The 8,467-nt window shown below is 40.9% G+C and overlaps 1 protein-coding gene across 1 annotated transcript in view; it reads left to right on the top strand.

Annotated features, from left to right (window-relative positions):
* The first annotated feature begins 486 nt into the window (after positions 1-486).
* Positions 487-8,467, top strand: part of LOC143786053 (LITAF domain-containing protein-like) — a 43,500-nt gene continuing 35,519 nt past the window's right edge. The window contains exon 1 of the mRNA XM_077275232.1: positions 487-627. The gene's annotated coding sequence lies outside the window, so the exon portion shown is untranslated. The remainder of the gene's footprint in view (positions 628-8,467) is intronic.

The following is an 8,467-nucleotide window of genomic DNA, read 5'->3' as shown; positions in this document are numbered from 1 at the left end:
CTGCATTTTCCACCCTAGGCTTATACACGAGTTATTAAGTTTTCCCAGTTTTTTGTGGCAAAATTAGGGGTCTTGGCTTATACTTGGGTCGGCTTATACTCGAGTATATATGGTAATTTATGTTTTAAAGGGGGGTGGCAATCAGTTTTCACACATGGCCCTGTAGGTTTGGATTTCTTTTTCCTTTAATAATAAAGACCTTAATTTAAAAACTGCATTTTGTGTTACTTGTGTTATCTTGCTCTAATTTTTAAATTTGTTTGATGACTCGAAACATTTAAGTGCAAAAGAATAGGAAATCAGGAAGGGGCAATTTTGCTCACACAACTGTAGTTCCTCATTTATGTGTTGGTTTAACCCAGGTCTGTTTTTGATTTTACAATTTTGAAGAAGTAGATAATTGTTTGTCCCTCCTCAGAAATAATCATGGGGTTGTTGATCTAAAAAGTCATGTGAATAAATAGCTCATATGTTCTGGGCTGCCTGGAAGGACTGTAGAAGTGACAGAGTTCACTGTGGGCTGTGGTCCAATAGTGACATCACATTACAATTACAGGACGCTTCCTCTCCTTTCTTGTGCTAGTTGCTCTCCGTTCCTCCCTGAGCTGCAGTCTCAAGCGTCTGCTGGTGAGTTATTTTTATTTTATTTATACTGAATGAGCATTATTTTTTTTATTTCTTTCAATATTATGTTTTTTTTTTTTATTATTTCTGTTTGTACTGTTCAGTGGTAGAAATGATTGTGTCTAGTCACAGTGCATGGTTATCATTCAAGCACACCGTTTTGTTATCTTGTAAACATATTAATACTTATAAATTGTAATGTAAGATTGCACGAGATCATCATGTATGTGCCCAGCTTAAAGGGATTGCCAGAAGAATAAAAACACTATTTTTGTCTTGAATACATGGGGCGCATATACTTTACAAGGCAGATAGCAGTTTATTGTCATTTGTATCTCAAGCCTTTACAATGATTCCTTTGTACACCAGTATGTAAAACTCGACATCACGTACAAATATCTATTCAGTATTGTTCCAGAATTTACATGGGTAATTCAATGTAAAGCCATATTTTTTAGCTCTCTTCATCACCTGTGAATGATATGCCTTAAGGGTACGGCACCTTCACAAACAGCATTTTTGTGTTTTATTTTATTTTTAAATTTTCACTTTGTTTTATATCATTGTAACATTTTTTCGAAATCACATCATGCTGTAGGTTTGGACCTCTAATGTTTTTTTTTTCTTGTGTTAAAAAACACTTACATTAACATGTATTGCCTCCTTGGTGGTGTTTGTGTTGCAGTTTTGACATTACAGTTCATATGATTCTAAGGCTATGTTCCCACGATGAGCTTTTGTTGAGTTTTCGACCCATTATTTAAATGAGGTTAATTGTGTTTTTTGTTGCCTTTTTTGTGTGCGTTTTTAGCATGTGTTTCTATTGTGTTTTTGTCTCTCTTTGGTATGTCATGCTTTGAGAAAAAACTGTTTTTTTTTAATAGATTCTGGTATTTAGCATTGACAAAACTATATTAGTGCGTTTTTGATGGGTTTACTTTGCAGAAACAAACTAAAGACACATTTGCGCTTCTTCCCTGCAGATTTTTTGCATTTATTGTAAGTTTATGGGGAAAATCCGCACATAAATGTCAGCTATCTGCAAGAGAAATTGGCATGTTGAGGATTTGAAGTCCTCAGGTCAGTTTACGCTGAGTAAAAAAGAAGAACAGTGGTCACGAGATCTCTATAAATGCCATTCATTTTGCTGGAACTGTTAGACGCTATCCTTTTTGATGCAGCAAAAAATACACAGGGTCAAAAATTTACCCAAAGCTCATCAAGGTTATTCACCAAATGTTCTTTTTTAAAAGGACAGCGCACACAAACCCATAGAAGTCAATAGGGCGATTCTCTGATCTGTTTTTCTGTGACCCCTGTCCCCGGTCTGAGATAAGCCCCCTGCCTGTCCCATTCTGGTCTGTATTTTTCAATAAGACTCTCCCATTCAAATCTATGATGATGAGAAACAGCAGAATACTGATTTATTTTAATAGATCTGGTTTTTATTGCGGAAGCTAACTTGAACACTTTCATAAGATTGTATTCATGGAGAAAACTTAGAATCACATGATCTATGAAACTCATGATTTATAATGTTACAAATGCAACAGAAATAAAAAATAACCCCACTGGTTTAAAAGCATATTAGTTTTAAAAACGCATAAAAAATGCAACAAAATATACTTTTTTGAGCCTAAAAATACTGTTCAAATTATGTGTGCATGAAGCCATAAAGTAGGTATTTACACAGTCAACATCTATTGTAGGAATATGCAGTAATAAATGTCTTGTTCCTGCATGATGAAATCTGATCCACCTTTCCTTTAATATAAAGCTCTGCGACTGTCCCCACCTTGTAGTTATAAAGGTTACATCAGGGCAGAAAAGAAAAAGCCATGAGGTTTAAGAGACTCCATGTACAAGCAACAGAATATAACTGAAGACCACATCTACTACAGGACTAGGCGTGTAACTGAGGGCCAGATGTACAATCGCATGATCATGTACCGCCATGCTGTGCCACTGTGAGACATGTCAGTGACCATGAGATACATTTGCAGGGGCTGCTGTCTATGTGCTGAGTATATTCCATGTGTATAAATTAATGGAAATATGTACAAGCAATGGTAGCTGCATATTAATTAACAGGGGTTGTCCATATTTGGAATAAAAGTCTGAAGTCACTCCACGATGTCATCCACGATGTCACTCCATGATGTCACTCCATGATGTCACTCCATGATGTCACTCTATGATGTCACTCTATGATGTCACTCCATGATGTCACACCATGATGTCACTCCATGGTGTCACTCTATGATGTCACTCTATGATGTCACTCCATGATGTCACTCTATGATGTCACTCCATGGTGTCACTCCATGTGACTGCATACTTCTGAATCCTCATGGCACACAGTCAGAGACCTGACTAAGTTTCCTCCAAGACTCATGTTAGTGTGTTTTTACAAATCTTTAACTATGGTTCTCGGGGCTAATTAAGTACAAAGTGCTGTAAAGGGTACCATGTACAAATAATAATAGATATAGATAGCACTCACCGGTCCTTAAAACTTCATGCTTTATTCAGATACTTAAAATATCATGGCTTGGAGAACGGGTTAACAGGGCGTGCGAGCCAGTGTTGACGACGGCCGTTTCGCGCTGCATGGCGTTTCAACGGGTCAGGGCCGCGCAGCGCGAAACGGCCGTCGTCAGCACTGGCTCGCACACCCTGTTAACCCATTCTCCAAGCCATGATATTTTTAGTATCTGAATAAAGCATCAAGTTTTAAGGACCGGTGAGTGCTTTCTATATCTTTTCTTTTTTGCACATGGAATGTCTTGTTTTTCTGGATGAGCACCCAGAGTCTAGAAGTGCGGTATAACAGAAATCCAATGAAGAGGGTAACAACCGTGCATGTTGAGGTCTAGCCCAAAAGCGGTGCCGTTTTATAAATCTCTTTTTTCTTTTGCTGTAAAGGGTACATTCACATTTTTCCCGTTGAACTCTTGTGAAATCCTTGGCAAAATATCTAAAGGCTGACCTTAATATCTGTGCCTCAGATTCTCAGGATGCAGACTATGTGTGTGTCGACCAGCCATGGTCTTCGGTAGGAAGCGACAGTGTCTGTAAGGGATGTGTCACTTGCTAAATCACTTTTCAAATCTGCAGTGAAAAAATCCCCCCCCCCCCCACTGTGAACAAGGCCACAGTTAGTGGTCATGCCAAAAATCACTTTTAACAGTTAAAACCTACTTCATGCAGCAATTTACCGCTAAACAGGTAGATTAGCGTGTGATAAAAGGTAAAATACTCTACCATATGGGTTTTATAGTTCCATTTACTGAATATTAAGGCGGATAAAGAACTCCATTCCCGTTCCACCAATAAACTTGTCATGATGTGAAGTATTGTGAAATATTAGCTTCTTTGTGCTCATTAAAAATATATTAGCTTTTAGTACGTGTTCCCGATGTAGACATGCCGGTTGTAATGCTTTATGTGCTGGAGCTTGGCTGGCCGGTTTTCTGGTTGTTACTACAGTACGTCTGCTCCAGGAACTGAAGGCTGGATATAAAAATAGGAGCATTGAGTTACTTGTTAAATCATGAAATGTTCGGGGAGGAAGAACAAGAACATGATGGCAGAATGAATATTGTATTTGCATACATTACAATGCCCAAAAATTCCCTGATTCACGTTGTGTGCCCTGTACGCCCCCCAGAAAATATAAAAATGAGAAAAATTCTGTTATCTGAAACTAGCCCAAAATATAATAAAGCCACCAGTACAGCTAAAAGGCATTTTTGTTATGAGCCATACATGCAGCAAGGTGGACATATTTTGGTTTAAGTTTCGCAATTATAAAATCCAAACAACAAAGTTCCTACTAACGAGCAAAGAAGCAACTGGTTTTTTTGCACTTTAGGGGTTTTGAATCTGATTTAAAAGTCAATATACCCTATTCAATAAAGTGATCAAGAGAAAACATTTTGAAAAGTTTCTTAATTTTTTGGGCAACGCAAAGTTGCACAAAAATGTGATTTTTTCACGTATCACGAGAGTTTGGGGTTTCTACACCAATATGGGCAGAGATGGTGAAGTGTTGGGGTGGGACTGGATATAGCTAAGGCTACTTTCACACTAGCGTCGTCCACTGCACGATTCTATGCGACGTTGCAGCGCACCGACGCATAGTGTGGAAGCGCCGCACAACGGGGGCAGCAGATGCTGTTTTTCAACGCATCCGCTGCCCCATTCTGAGCTCCGGGGAGGAGGGGGCGGAGTTCCGGCCGTGCATGCGCGGTCGGAAATGCTGCACACAACGCACAAAAAAAGTTACATTTAACTTTTTTTGTGCCGACGGTTCAACGCAACACGACGCAACCGTCGCATGACGGTTGCGACGTGTGGCAATGCGTCGCACTGCGTCGCTAATTCACGTCTATGGAGAAAAAACGCATCCTGCAAGCAATTTTGCAGGATGCGTTTTTTTCTACAGAACGACACATAGCGACGTGCAGTGCACGACGCTAATGTGAAAGAGGCCTAAGCCCACACTCCTTGACTGTAGTAACATTTCTGGAGAGGTGCACACCTTGGATAAGATGCATCAAATTTGGTGCATCATATTGCAGCATTAAGTCTTGTTTACATAACCCCGGTCTTATTGAATCTAGCCAAAGTCTATGGGACTGTCGGAGTCCCGTACACACTTATTAGAGCAGAGGAGTGCATGTTTAACTTTCACTGCATAGAGGAGAACTCAATCAAAAACTGCAGTGGCATTTTCCATGTATGAGACCATTTAGTCCTCCTTAAGTAAAGACGACTAAGGCTACTTTCACACTAGCGTTAACTGCATTACGTCGCAAATGCGTCGTTTTGCCGAAAAAACGCATCCTGCAAAAGTGCTTGCAGGATGCGTTTTTTCTGCATTGACTAACATTAGCGATGCATTTGCGACGCAATGACACACGTCGCAACCGTCCTGCGACGGTTGCGCCGTGCTGTGGCGGACCGTCGGGAGCAAAAAACGTTACATGTAACGTTTTTTGCTCCCGACGGTCCGCTTTTTCCGACCGCGCATGCGCGGCCGGAACTCCGCCAGAACTCCGCCCCCACCTCCCCGCACTTCCCCGCACCTCACAATGGGGCAGCGGATGCGCTGGAAAAATGCATCCGCTGCCCCCGTTGTGCGGCGGGGACAACGCTAGCGTCGGGGACCTCGGCCCGACGCACGGCGACGGGCCGAGCCCGACGCTAGTGTGAAAGTAGCCTAAGTTGTAATATCAGCCCATTAATGCAACGCAAAGCTGCTCAAAAATGTTGTGGCTTTTGGTGGAATGGGGGTGTGTAGGAAGGAGTATGGTGACGTTCCTTACCCCACAAATCTTAATCAAGCCATTTGTAACGAATCCCACGCAGAAGGACACGCCACTTCACGCCTCGCCTGCTCCATTAAGAGGCCCTAAGAGGCATGGGCCTTACACTCTAACCCAACCTCCTCATCAAGACCGGCAGGAAAAATGACAGTTTGATGAATTCTGCCCAAAGAATCTGCAAAGTTTCATGATAAAAGCGAAATTCACCAATTATTCACCAGAAAGTGATAACACAATAAAGTGATCAAACTGCCTGGAATTTACAATAGTAATAATGAATGAAGCAAATGTAATCATCTAGAAATTCACAGATGTATGATTTATTTATACATGTTCTCGGCGTACCTGGTTTATGTGACGAGTAATCTTCAGCATGACAAACCACCATAAACCTTCTCAATCTTCTTTAGACAGCGCTTTGTGACATGCCTTACATTGCTATTATTAAAGTGTAGGGTTGTCAGCTATACAGGACCCCTTTAGTGGAGCAATACTATAAAGAGCAACTGCCCCATGGATAAACCATTTATTTCAAGTACTATGACTTCATACTCTGTACCTAAGAAGTCACAATTGATGTTGTTCAACAAATTTGAGTCTTTTAAAAAAAAAAAAAATTCACAAGTCATATATAAAATACTGAACAGGAGGCGCAATCAGAAACGAGATAACATTTTAGTCAAAAATATTAAGAAGAAAAATAAAAATGGTGCAAAAATATGCCTGCTCGTGCCTTCTAATCAATGTGCTTGAATTATTTTCTTTACATAGAATAGTGTGCTATCCTAGTCTCCATGAATGTGAACCACTGTGTTCTTTAACCACTTCATGACCTTGGGATTTTCCGTTTTTCCGTGTTCGTTTTTCGCTCCCCTCCTTCCCAGAGCCATAACTTTTTTATTTTTCCGTCAATTTGGCCATGCGAGGGCTTATTTTTTGCGGGACGAGTTGTACTTTTGAATGACATTGTTGGTTTTAGCATGTCGTGTACTAGAAAACAGGAAAAAAATTCCAAGTGCGGCAAAATTGCAAAAAAAGTGCAGTCCCACACTTGTTTTTTGTTTGGCTTTTTTGCTAGGTTCACTAAATGCTAAAACTGACCTGCCATTATGATTCTCCAGGTCATTACGACACCTAACATGACTAGGTTATTTTTTACCTAAGTGGTGAAAAAAAATTCCAAACTTTGATAAAAAAAAAAAAAAAAATTGCGCCATTTTCCGATACTCGTAGAGTCTCCATTTTTCATGATCTGGGGTCAGTTGAGGGCTTATTTTTTGCGAGCCGAGCTGGCGTTTTTAATTATACCATTTTGGTGCAGGTACATTCTTTTGATCGCCCGTCATTGCATTTTAATGCAAACTCGCGGCGACCAAAAAAACGTAATTCTGGCATTTCGAATTTTTTTCTCGCTACGCTGTTTAGCGATCAGGTTAATCCTTTTTTTATTAATAGATCGGGCAATTCTGAACATGGCGATACCAAATATGTGTAGGTTTGATTTTTTATTGATTTATTTTGAATGGGGCGAAAGGGGGGTGATTTAAACTTTTATATTTTTTTTTATTTTTTTCACATTTTTTTTTACATTTTTCTTTTACTTTTGCCATGCTTCAATAGCCTCCATAGGAGGCTAGAAGCTGGCACAACGCGATCGGCTCTGCTACATAGCAGCGATCATCAGATCGCTGATATGTAGCTGAAATGCAGGTGTTCTATTAGCGCCGACCACAGGGTGGCGCTCACAGCTACCGAGGATCAGTAACCATAGAGGACTCAAAGACCTCTATGGTTACTATACAGAAGCATCACTGCCCCCCGATCATGTGACGGGGGTCGGCGATGCGCTCATTTCCAGCCGGAAGCGCCGGTTATGTGCCACTGTCTGCGTTTGACAGCGGCATTTAACTAGTTAATAGCGGCGGGTGAATTGCGATTTCACCCGCCGCTATTGCGGGCACATGTCAGCTGTTCAAAACAGCTGACATGTCCCGGCTTTGATGTGGGCTCACCGCCGGAGCCCTGCGGTATCTGACCTCGGACGTACTATCCCGTCCGAGGTCAGAAAGGGGTTAATTAAACTCGGTGATACAGAACTACATTATGCATGTCATATGCTTAATATACGCTCATGAAAAATAAGAAAATCCCAAAGTATTTACCTTCCCTGGTCCAGCTCTTCACCACTGCCTCTCCACCACAGCATACATCACTTCCACAGCCAATCACAGAGCTCAGCAGTTCTGCTGATGTTAATGACACGGGCCACTTAGCAGTGATTGGTTGCAGCGGTGATGGGCACTAACAACATGATATCACTACTGCAGCTAAAAGAGCCTGTGACGGTGAGATGGCATTTGATTCAAGTGGGGGGGGGGGGGTAATTAAAATCTTTTTGGGACTACTTTTAAAAGTGGAAACCCCCTTTAAGCATGGGTTAATCATATATTCCATAACAATGATTGGTTTGTATCACTTGCAGGATTCCTCTACACAGGTAGATCAACTGAGTA

Source organism: Ranitomeya variabilis, chromosome 7, assembly GCF_051348905.1.
Source record: "Ranitomeya variabilis isolate aRanVar5 chromosome 7, aRanVar5.hap1, whole genome shotgun sequence".
In the NCBI taxonomy this organism is placed as follows: Eukaryota; Metazoa; Chordata; class Amphibia; order Anura; family Dendrobatidae; genus Ranitomeya; species Ranitomeya variabilis.
The sequence above is the reverse complement of the archived record's forward strand: the minus strand, read 5'-3'. Positions and strand labels throughout refer to the sequence as shown.